Genomic DNA, 12,846 nt, shown 5'->3' with positions numbered 1-12,846 from the left:
TCTCTCAAAAATAAACATTAAAAAATTAAAAATAAAATAATAATAAAATAAAATTTTTACCTGTAAACATCAGCTCCTACCTTCCTATCGTAAGTCTTCATTTGTTAAGAGATGTTCATATTTTCTTCTAAACTTACCTCATAAGTTTTCTTTCTTGAAGAAATAAGGTATTTATGGTTTTATCTTTTTGCTTTTCAGTTTTTTATCTTTATTGTTAAACACAACAAGTAAGCAGAAAAAGTAGACATATACCTCGGAGGTTTTGTAGGTTTTGTTCGAGAACACTGAAATAAAGCATATATCACAATAAAGTGAGTCAAATGAATTCTTTGCTTTCCCAGTGCATATAAAAATTGTGTTTATATAATACTGTAGGTCACGGAGTATGCAATAGCATTATATCTAAAAACACAATGTGTACATCTTAATTTTAAAGTGTTGCTAACAAATACTCACCATCACCTGAGTTTTCAATGAATCATAATCGCTGACCATAGATAACTGTAACAAATGCGATAGTCGTGAAGTTTGACATATTATGAAAATTACCAGAAGGTGACATAAACACACAAAGTGAGCAGATACTTTTGGAAAAATGGCATTGATTGATAAATCTGTTCCATGCAGGCTTATTACAAAAGGTCAGTTTGTTAAAAAAAAAATAAAAAATAAAAAGTATCCGTAAAGTACAATAAAATGTGGCATGCCTATATCTCAAACACAAATGGACAGCTTAATGTATTTTAATAACACAGCTTAATGTATTTTAATAACATGAGCACCATGTTATAACCGCCACTCAGTAACCATCACTCAGATCGAGAAAGAAAACATTGCAGTAAGTATACATATCGAAATACTATAGTGTTGCTGGAATTTTAATTTTAGATTGATGGGATCATAGTGCTGTTTTCTTTTAGATTTGGCTTCATTCAGTAACCATTCTGTAAGTTTTGTCTGTGTTGTTACTTGTGGCTGTGACTTATCTTCATTGATCAATATTATTCCACTTTCTGAATATATCACCATTTGTTCATCTGATCTATCACTGATGGATATTCAGGTCACTTCCAGTCTTGTGATGTTTATAGTTCTAATGCTTCTACGAGCATTCTGTGCACGTCTTCTGGCACATTTACAGGCATTTCTGTTAGATATAAGCTCACACTGGGCCATCGGTTATATGGGGTTTCAAGGTCACCAATCTTGTCATGACGTGGTTGTACCAATTGTACTCTCTCCAGTCCTATGTGAGTGTTTCATTTATTTCACATCCTTGCCAACACCTGGTATGGTCACACTTTTTCATTTCAGCAAATGGGGTGGATTTGTGGTAATATCTCATTGTGTTTTTATCTTGCATGGAATATCCTCTTTTATAAGGTACCCAAGAAAGTCACTTGCTCATTTTCCTAATGGGTTGTCAGTCTTTTTCTTATTAATTTTTAAATTAAAAAAAAAAATCCATGTATTTGACTTCTTCGAGCTTGCCTATTCAGTTTCTTAATATTATCTTTTGTTGAACAGAATTGCTTTAATACAGTTTTATGAAGTTGCATTACATAAATGACTTCAGACTGAAAGGTTTTTTTTGTTAAAAAAAATTTTTTTTTAATTTTTAGAGAGAGGAGAGAGCACACAAACAGAGGAAAAGGGCAGAAGGAGAGAGAAAGAATCCCAGCAGGAGAGAGAGAGAGATTCCCAGGCAGGTTCCACGCTCAGCACAGATCCAGATGCAGCACTGGGTCCCATGACCCCAGCCAGAATCATGACCTGAGCTGAAATCAAGAGTTGGCCACTCAACAACCACCTGAGCCACTCAGACACCCCAGACTGCTTGTTAAGTCTGATATTCTGGGAAGCAAATAGCTTCATCTTTATGGGCATCTGTGTATATATATATATATATATATACACACACACACACATGTATACATATATATATGTAAATGTACACACACATACACACACACACACACACACACACACACATATATAGAGAGAGAGAGAGAGAGACAGAGACAGAATTGAGGATGAGAATAAACATAAGGCCCATTGGGAACCCATGTGTCTTCAGACATATTTTCCCAGTTGTGTCCACATAGATATTCCATAAACACTTAAGATTCAATCTGATAAAAAAGGTATTTATCTCCATCCCTATTATATACCCCATTTTTTTGCCATCGATTGTATTGTTTTGCACTAGGTCGCACGGAAACTTCAGAGCCACCCTGAGTCCTTCCTCTTTTTCTTTTCCTTCCATATCCAATCAATCACAAACCACACTTCTCCAGACTTCTATACTTTATATGTTCTTTCCTATCCCTGTAGCAGCCATGAATATGTACCTCTTAGATCTCCAGCTGTGCAGGTATCACAGCTGCCTGACAATCCTAATTTCTTCCCCTCTCAATCCCCTGCCGCATTCATGCCAAGGCTATGTTTCCTCTGAGCTTCTTCACTTTTTTTGGGAACCACAGACTAATGGGAAAATAAAGATCTTTTAATTTTTATTCTTTTTATCACTGTTTTTAATGGAGATATAATTGACATATAACATTAGTTTCAGATGAACAACATAATGATTCAACATTTGCATACAATGTAAAGTGATCACCATAACAAATCTAGTTACCATCCATCACCACACAGAATTATATTTTTTTCGTGTTATAAGAACTTTTAAGATCTACTCTTTAACTTTCAAAAATATGCATTAGAACTATAAACAGCACAAGACTAGAAGTGACCTGAATAGCCATCAGTGATAGATCAGATGAACAAATGGTGATATATTCATAAAACGGAATAATATTGATCAGGAAAGATAAGTCACAGCCACAAGTAACAACACGGGCAAAACTTACAGAATGGTTACTATTAACCATAGTCACTGTGTTGTACATTGTCTCCCCAGGATTTATTTTTTTTTATAAGTGGAAGTTTCTATCTTTTGACCACCTTCACTCATTTTGCTATATTGTGTGGTAGTTCTATTTTCAATTTTTTCAGGAAACTCCATACTGTTTTCTGCAGGGGTTGTACCAATTTGCACCCTCAGCAGCAGGGCACAATGATTCCCTTTCCTCCACATCCTCACAACGTTTGTTATTCCTTCTCTTTTTGATAATAGCCATTGTAACACCTGTGTGATGTTATCTCCCCGTGGTCTTGATTTGCATTTCCCTGATGACTAGTGATGTCGGGCACCTTTTCATGTACCTGTTGGCCATCTGTGCTTTCTTTGGAAGCATGCTTATTCAGATCCTCTGCTCACTTTTTAGCTGGATTTTTTTTGTCAAGTTGTATGGGTTCTTTATGTATTTCTGGATATGAATTAACCCCTTATCTAATGGCATCTTGACACTTGAGGACTTCAAGATGCTGAGGAGGGTGGAAGATGCAAAGTGAAAGAGGGGAAGGAGGAGGAGGAGGAGGGGGAGGGGAGGGGGAGGGGAAGGGGGGGCACAAAGACCAGCAGGATAAGAAGACCTGAGGAAATTACCACCATTCCGGTTCCTGGGCAGCCCCCTCTGGAGGAGGCTTATCAGACCCTGGCCCCAACTGGAGAGTTCCTGGTCACCCTGGAGCCTGAGCCCAAGCCCAACTTGGCCTGGAGGAATGCCTGGACATCCTGGGGAATCTGCTATTGAGGAAGCAGACATTGGTCCCAGGCCCACCCTGCGGGAGCCACCCAGCCAAGGGCCCAGTCACTGCAACTGCAGCCCTCACTGGAGAACAGCAGGCAGGTTAAGGAGGAGCCAGAGCTGGTGTTAACCTCAGCTCTTATGATGTCATCGAGACCCTCGACCAGGGTGTACAAGTCACGGATGTGGGAGAGATGGTTATGGTCACTGCAGACTCCAGGTGGTCACTGGGACTCCAAGGCCTCAGACACCATGCTCCGCAACCGTTCCCCCCAAAGTGGCCCTGTGCCTAGACATGATCCTGAGGATTCCATTGTCGAGCCTGACCCGGAGATGCTCACGGAGCAGCGCGTCGCCCTGGCAAATTGGAAGAAGAGGAGCGATGTCAACTACCTACGGGCCAACTTGGTGCTGGCAGCCAACTCTTATGACCCCACCATCAAGGCCATCACCTCCAGTGCCAAAGTAGATGTGACATTTGTGGAGGAAGAACAGCTCTCGCAGCTCGGGGTGAAGTGTATGAACAAACTGGCAGCTTGGCATCTGAGAGTGGTCTCAAAGCCGGAACGTTCCAACAGGACAGTGAACAGAGAGTCCCCCAGGCTGAGGAAGAAGCACATAGACCAGCAGAACTCGGAGACTGCCCTGTGCTGGAAAATGCTGCCCCCGCCCCAGCCCAGTGCCCAGCGAATGCCTTGCAGGGGTGCCTGGCCCATCTGCTGGAAGTGGCCGTTTGGGGCCCTGCGGGTGCCCTGGGAGGTGTGGCTCTGTCTGTGGTCTTCGCTTCCAGGAACCAACCGCCCAGGTGGCTGCCACCTTCTCCACACCTTGGGTCCTACCTTGTGCTCCCTAACTTCCCTAGGCTCCCTGTCCACTGCCTTCACATGCCTAGCCCTCTCCTCTGCAACAGGGCACAAAGATTTGGCGTCCATAAGGCCCAGGGAGCAGGCAGGACTGAGGTCCTGTAAGGGGAAAATGAGGCAGGGCCAGGGCCTCATGTCCAGCCTGGAGACAGGGTGGCCCCTCATTCCTCCAGGCCCAATTCCCATCCCCACCTCTCTAGGTAGGTCTCAGTAGGGGCTGGCCTCAGTTTCTCCTTCCCAACAGGCCCTGAGGCAGCCCTTCCCCTGCCCAGTCCCAGTATAAATGCCAATCCCTCCTGGGTCTCCTTCTACCTTCTGACCAGGTTCCCCCACCCGACCCCACCCCCACCAAATAGTAAATTAAAGCCTCTCTCTCCCACACTCCCTGCCCCCCACACCAAATGCAGATGCATAATAGCAAAATACGGGGCTTCTTTAATAGGTCCCTTTGGTTTGGAGTCTCTTGGTTAACCCGGCTCAAACTTTCCAGTAACTGTGCTGCAGTCTGAAACTCTTCTTACCCTCTCCTCCTTCCCTCCCTTTTTTCTCCACAGGTTTCAGATAACAGAACAATCTGTGGGCCTACCCACCTTCTCTAGCTTTCTCCCCACACGTTTTTTTGCAGGTTTCATCCATCGGGGCATCTGCTTCCTGGAAGGCCCTAACTGCTCTTTACCCTAATTCTGATCATCACGTTTCATAACTAAGAACTGGGTTTTCTGCTTCTAGTTTTACCTTCACAAATCCTCTGCCAGTGGCAACCAGAATATTCCATCTGTCTAGAGCTGGCCTCTGAATGTATACTGAGACCCATGAGGTCTCTATGTTCTCATTCCAACCTATCCAGTTTTCCCATTTACTGCTCATCCAGTTGGCACTCCTCCAGGAGAGCTTCCTGAATCCCCCCAAGTGAGATTTAGTGTCCGACCCCACCAATCACCCTGTCTCCTAGATGCTTCTAGGTCCTATATGTTATGCCTTTGTACCTTTCTTCCCAACAGAACTATGGTCTCCATCAGGGCAGGGTCAGTGCCTATTTGTCTCAACTCCATATCATTCAACAAGTATTTGTTTTTAAGTTGAAAGTGTTAGATTCTAGTACTTCGTTAATTTACTATCTTTAAAAACTCTCACAGTACAAAATAATTGATTAGTTTGTTCAAGTGTTTTTGCAATTATGAGAGGACAGGCTTATAATTCGGGAATTAACAAGGCAAAGAAGCAACTGTCCAGACTTTCCTTCATTTCAGGATTCCGAGAACCTCCATCCAGAGGGTAGACAAGAGAAGAAAAATAAGACCAACTTAGAATCAATCCATTTTCTATTGATAACAGCGTTTGAGGAAACATCAAAATGTTAATACTAGTGACTAAATTGAGGTCTAAATTTTGTGGTGATCTAGTTTACTCATTCAACCTTTAATATTCATATTTGAAATAAGACTGATAAAGAAGTCCGGTCTTTTGGGGGTTTTGTAAAAAATGCAATGAGGTAAGCATTTTAATAATTTCTTTTATTTCTATTTAAAAATATTGTAACCATTTACCCGTGCAGGTGGTGGGGATGTACTTCCTTTTGGCAAATTAGAGAATTTAAAAAGATATCCACATTAGGCCAACACACCAATCAATTCAAGTTAAAGAAACAGTATCATCGGATTTTGTGGGGCCCAAACTCAGGTGATTGTCACATCTTTGACTTAACAAACTTAAGGCTTGGATATTGTGCAACTACAGAAGGCAAATAATACTTTCTTTATCATAGGAGCATGATAAAGATTTTAGAAAGTTGCATGACACTGAAAAACACTGGGAAACCTGTAAAGTTGAGGACGTTTGCATTGCACAGACTCATCTTCTGGCTCTTTCTTCTTCATTGCTCCCTAGGAATCAGGGATCTTTCTCTTTCTTTTCCATAGCAGTTTGCGTGGTCTTCTAGGATTTCAGTTATTCTTTTGAATTGCAGCTATTTGTTGACATCTATCTTTCCAACTTTTCTTTTTGCCCTTTGAGAATAAAAACTGATTCAGATTAATGATATTGTCCTCAGTGTCTATCACAGTGCATGGCACAGATTAGAATTCTCTAAATTCTTGGAAGAGAGAACAGGAAAAAGAAAAAAAAAAGTCAAGAAATGGTGGGAGAGAGGGATGAAGAGAGAGAAGGAAAGAAAGAAAGAAAGAAAGAAAGAAAGAAAGAAAGAAAGAAAGAGAAAAGCAAAAAGAAAGAAGGAAGGAAGGAAGAAGAAAGAACAAGGAGGGAAGGAAGGAAAAAAGGAAGGAAAGAAGGAAAGAGAAAGAAATGAATTTAAGTCATTTTCCCAGGAAGTCTTCTAAAGTATTTAAATCTCATTAAGTATAAAATGAGAAATTTCATCTCTTATTCAGAGGTTGTTAATTAGCAGTGAACAGGTGGGAAAATTGTAGGGGAATGTAGTGGCGTTCCAGACCCTTTCAAGTCACATCAGATGAAATAATATTTCAATACACCTTTTCATAGGAGAGTTCTGCTGGAAGCCGAGGAGCCAAAAATAATGATCAGAGCTCAGAGCCTTGTGAAATAATATAAAGGGAACAGGATGGAAGAAAAATAAACCAACTAATTAAAACAAGATAAATATATTAAAAAGCATTCAGACCGTAGGTGTATATTCTGCACAAATCAATTTCGGCTGCAATTCTTATAATTTGTTCACAAATAAGTGACTTATGTTCCTCTGATGCTCCGCTACTGATGCTAATTAACACAGGCTTGAGGAGCCTGGGAAAAGGAATGCATAAATAAAAACAGTTCAGCAGATGATAGGGAAAGACATTTGCATGCAAGGAAACAGACTCTCACTCTCAGACTTAGAAATCTTTTCAAGGATTACAGAAAAACTGTAAAGGCTTGTTCTCTCACCACAGACTCCTTATGAGAATATGTTCATGAGGTACACCACACATACTAGAATATTCCTTCCTACATTCTCCTCTCCATAGATAATGGGTTTGACAATCACGGTTTTTATTCAAGAAGGGAGGGAAGTTTTAATTAAGCACATTCTAAATTACTCTATTTAGTGGTACAGTTAAGGAGGTTCAGAGTGGGTTGCGGGTTGAATACCAGTTCTTTCCTCCAGACTATTTTTCAAAACAATGGAAGACACTGAGATTCTGTCAATCTTTCCTAGATTCTCAGTGGTTGCATTGTTTTCACGGCCCAAAAAGCTGAGGTGATAGAATGCTCCTGCTCTCCATTTTCGATTGAAGCTACGAGATAGACTTAATTAAAATGCAAGCAAATGAACGCACTCAACCGGTGCCTCCCAAGTACAAAACGTGGTGCAATGCACTGAGTGCCCCAGTGGTGAGTAAGACTGGCTTTTCCCTCCTGGTAGAAAAGTACCCTTCTTTGGGGAGATGCAGATTTGTAAATAATAAACCTGTAACACCAGGAAGAAGGAAAGAAAGTGTTCAAATAGAGGGAAAAGCAATAAGCCCTGAGGAAATAGAGCAAGAAGTAACGAATGTCCCCTTCATCGTGTCAGGAGGGGAGAAAAGAATGTTTCTGGATGCAGCGGCCTTTACTGGAGCAGAAAGGATGGGTCAGCATTCCCCAGGAAAGACTTCTGGGAAAGGTACGCCACCAAGGGAATGTCATGCCTCCTTTAAGTCACTCAGGTCTGCTCAAATGCCACATCCTTGGAGAGGAGTAGGTTGCCCTCATCTCCCCGGTTAATGTAGTTACCCTGCTAGCAGATCTCCCTAAGTAGAAGGATCCTTAAGACACTTAGCTGTCTTTTTTTCAATAAAATAATATATGTTAACCAATTTTGATGAATTAGGGTGTCTTTTGGAGAACAGAAGAGTGAGGAGGTAACTACCCAGATAAACAAATCGACTGATTTGAAACAGAAATTTGTGTTATAAATAAAATGGAAATTGGGGATGATAGACTCACAGAGACTAGTTGGAGTTTTAGAGCATTGTGACCCAAGATTATACTAACAGGGGTTTTATTAGTATTCTTTTACTACTCTTCCCTAAAACAGCATGCATATTTTACTCACTTGGCAAGATATTTTATATAATTTTCAACTAACAGTGATAGGTAAAGTGCGTGTTTTGTAAGACACGTTAATATTCTGGATTTGGCAAATTAAATCACTTAAATGGGTGGATGGTTTAAAAAACAATGTAAGTGATTCAAAGTAAAAAATAAAGGAAAAATATAGGAGGTAATTTAAGTAAAAAACAAATGCTTACTAAAACAGAGATTTTTAAACCCAATTTAAAAAGCCTCCTATAATCCTACCACTAAAATTACTTTCCCATATAATTAAATCATTTTTGAAAAATGCTTTTCATTTTATTTTTTTAAATAGACTCCAGCCCAGCACGGAGCCCAATGTGGGGCTTGAACTCACGACCCTGAGATCAAGTTCTGAGGGGAAATCAAGAGTCAGATGCTTAACCCACTGAGCCATGCAGGTGCTCTGAAAAATGCTTTTTAACTATATAACACTCCATTATACTTCACTTAGTCATTTTCTAACTATTGAAAAAAAGACTGTTCTTTGGTTTTGCCATTATAAAAAAAAATGCTATAATTAGCATAATCAACGATACATAATTTTTCAATATTCAGATTACTTCTCAGGGATATAAAGAATTGGGTAATGAGAGCAGTCATATTATTCAAAAAGAGTAATTTTCATTTAATTTTATTCTAAATTACTTTGTGTTACAGTTAAAGAGCTCAGGACAGTTGTGGGAGGAGAGAAGTAATAGATCAGGGTGTATTCAGTATCCTATACATCATATTTTAGTTATTACACTGTGAACTTGTTGCCATTCAATCTAGTATCTCAGAGCCTCGCACAGTTAGATTCTAACTAGAGTGTGTGTTCACAGAGCTGAGCCAGTGCTAATTTAAGCATCTAAAATAAACCTGCAATAAAAAAATGATATGTAAATACATTAGGGTCACTCAGATGTAATTGGAAATATTATTTTGATAAATAAAATATTTTAAATGCATTGTTTAAAGGCACACTTTTTATGACAATTAATGCATCCATTCTGTTATTTGCTCTTGAGCACAATTTTCATACAGGGAAAATTCAAATAGTTAAGCTTAGATAGATATGTCTAAACTGTCACTTTCAAATTGACACGACTTAGGTACAATCTATGGTCATATCATGCTGGAAAATGAAATACGAATTTTCAGAATGAGTCAGAAAGTACTTGATTCTAGTTTTGAAATATCTGCTGTATGTGCAGCAACGAGCAGGAGCTGTGGTGAATTAAAGGAAGATAAAGTTTCACTAAACAGGGAAGACAGAACTTAGATAACACAAATACATACAGTGTATGCATGGTTCCTTGAAAAAAGGGCTGTGTGACCTAAGAACTAGGGCAGAAAGTGAAAGATCATGTGTAGCAATTTGCAAAATGGATACTAATAAAATAGTGATCATAGTTAACATGTATCAAGTGCTTGCTATATGTTCAGGTGCTGTTCTATGCACTTTTTGTATATTAACCCAATAATTGCCTTCACAGCAATTAAATCAGAAGGTCTAGAGGTAGGAACCAAGTCTGAACACCTTTTAAAGATCCCCCAGGTAATTCCAAACTGCAGAAAAGTCTGGGAACAACTCCATGACCCTGCAAGGTAAATATTCTTTTTATGACTTCTGTCTTATTAAGGTGATTCCTGTCTTATTATGATTTCTCTCTTATTAAGGAGTCACAGAGAGGTAAAGGAACTCGAAGGGTTAGAAAGTTGAGAGATGGAGCCCTGTGGTCTTGTACCAGAGCCCTTGACCACGGCAGAGCCACCCCAGTGCTCACTGCCATTTCCAATACATAGCTTTGACTTTTATGAATTTAAGGAAATTTTCAATGCATGTCCAAAAAATAGTCATTTTAGGGGATTATAACCTATTCCTATGTGCTATGTTTCCTCCTAGCATCTGTGATGCTCTTCTCCCTGGCTAGGACCTATCTTTACCATGCACAAGAATGTGCCCCAATTCCTTAAACTCCTCCCACCCTCAGATGTGACACTTCAGAGCCCACTGAAGTCCGCAGGTGGGATCTGGTTGCATGTGTGAAAAGAAAGGGGCCCAGGAGTAAAACAAAGCAGGGCATACACTAAAGTTCTTCTTGTTACTAAGACCCTATTCAGGGCCCAGGTTTTGACTGTTAATTTGTTAGATGCTAATTCCTAAGGCTTCTTTTGTTCAGCCTCTGCTGCAGCCTTGAAGTTCCTCTTTCATCCTAAACCTAAAGTCATGTTATATTATGGGACTTCGGGGGTGGGGATGGGGTCGAAGTTTTCTGCTTAACTTTGCTACTCTCACTATATGACTTTAGGCAAGAGGCTTACGTCTTCCAGACCAGTGCACTGTGTGCCATTCTAAATGGACTTTGGAGATCCGCTTGGCTAAATTTTTGGTTCTCTGGCACTTCGTGGCTCTAAATTTAAGTTCAAGTATGCTCGTCTGCAGACTGCTCACTGATTTCCAGACCTTCAGAGTCACCATGACCGCTGGTTTCTAACACGAACTTGGGGTTCTCCTGTGAATAGATCCTGTCTACCCGGGCAATCTTGGTGGTAGCTATCCTGGTCCAAGCAAGTGCCTTTCAGTTACAACACGGGTGGTATAATTCAGTATTTAATACTCCCATAGTTGTGTATCTAGGGCCAGAACAGATTTAATAAACCAGGCACTTGGGCCTGAGGACTCACACTGATGTGGAACCCTCCTCCTACATTTTCTTCCATGGCTGCTTTTCTATGTCCTAGGAGATCTATTCATGACTGTGGCCCAGGCAATGGTTGCAACAGCTAAAATCTTCCTCTAGGGAAAATGCACCCATCTCAGTGGAGTCACAGAAGCCCACCTGAAGCTGTTTGACCCCCTTCATGGAGCTCTTCTAAGTTCCAAGGTCAGGGATTCCACCTAGAGGCAAATGGGACGGAGAGTAGTGGTTAGAATTTACACAACGACCTGGTGGCTCCCAACCACCACGAATAAACTTCCTGGATTATTCCCTGTTAAAAAATAAATTCTACACTTTGTCCTTATGAAACCCAATCAGAGAGAAAGGAACTGGTCGTTCGGTAAGTCGTTTTCTGAAAGACCGTTATCAGGTCACTAATAGTAATAGGTTTTATCTGTGTTCTAACTGCCACTGTTATTTGTTCCTAAAGAGGTGAATTCCAGGGGAGGCTATATTTTGCTCTATTTCCCAACATTTCATCAGCAAAAAAAAAAAAAAAAAAACCCAAAAAACAAAAACAAAAACGAAACTACATGAGCACACAAAAAGCTCATGCAGCAAAAAGAAAATTGGGGGTCAGATTCCTTAAAATACACAAATGGGTAGGCTCTGCCTTTGTTTGCCTGGAACCCTTGGCAGGGATGGGGGGAGGATGGGGTAGCTGAAGATGACAGGCATCCAGCGCAAGGGTTGACACCTCTGAGGAAGCGTGCCAGTAGGCCTTGGAAGAAGGAGAGTTCCAGAGCCCCAAGCCCAGGTCAAGCACAGCACACATCTGGATCCTGCTTTTCTGAAGGTCCTGGGAAAACCTAGAGTCTAACTCCCAAGAGGTTTGGAAGGGTAGCTGTGGCCCAGCGTGGCCTCCCACAGCCACAGTCTGAAGGAAGCTTCAGATTTACTACCCGTTCCAAGTGCTGGTGGGGCCAAGGCCCCTTCTAGGGATGGCTGGGCCCAATGCTGGCAATGGCCGAGGGTTTCTTTAAAGTCATTTCAATGAGGCCCGATGTTGTTTTTATAGATCAAGAGACAAATGTCAAAAACAAATCACTTGACATTTAAATCTCTCTGTTGCACATTTGTGGACCTCCATGATGTTAATACAGTTCAGGCAGGTATCTTCTAGGCTTTCAAAAGTTTCCAAATTCTTTAATATCACAACACACTATTTTCTCCAGAACACAGAGGACCTCAAGTATTTTTTTTATGAAATTTATTGCCAAATTAGTTTCCATACAAGTATTAAATTGACTGCCTCAAAATCATTAGGGAGTGGAGTGAAAATAAGTTAAAAAATAACAAAATTTTGTTGCCGAGTGTCCTACAGGTTTGCTTACAATGTTAAGTGACTATTTCTTACATGAAGGAAACTACTGGTCTGAGTGACATTATAGATTGCTACGCGTCACTTACCTCCAGAGTAATCCCCAAGTGTAAACTCTGTGAGTGTCAAGGCTCTGTAATGAAAGAATGGCTCTAGCAAATGATTTTGTTCCCCAAAAAAGAAAGAAGTAACTAATGACTTCTAAGACAGGGTCCCATCCTGTGAGCTGAGGACCC

General features: G+C 40.6%; 1 pseudogene; it reads left to right on the top strand.

Annotated features, from left to right (window-relative positions):
• The first annotated feature begins 595 nt into the window (after positions 1-595).
• On the top strand, positions 596-11,064 carry LOC121034197 (peptidyl-prolyl cis-trans isomerase FKBP8-like; annotated as a pseudogene).
• Positions 11,065-12,846: the final 1,782 nt, after the last annotated feature.

Source organism: Herpailurus yagouaroundi, unplaced genomic scaffold, assembly GCF_014898765.1.
Source record: "Herpailurus yagouaroundi ecotype Mexico unplaced genomic scaffold, PumYag 159, whole genome shotgun sequence".
Taxonomy (NCBI): domain Eukaryota; kingdom Metazoa; phylum Chordata; class Mammalia; order Carnivora; family Felidae; genus Herpailurus; species Herpailurus yagouaroundi.
Note: the sequence above shows the minus strand (reverse complement) of the source record. Positions and strands in the feature narration are given on the sequence as shown.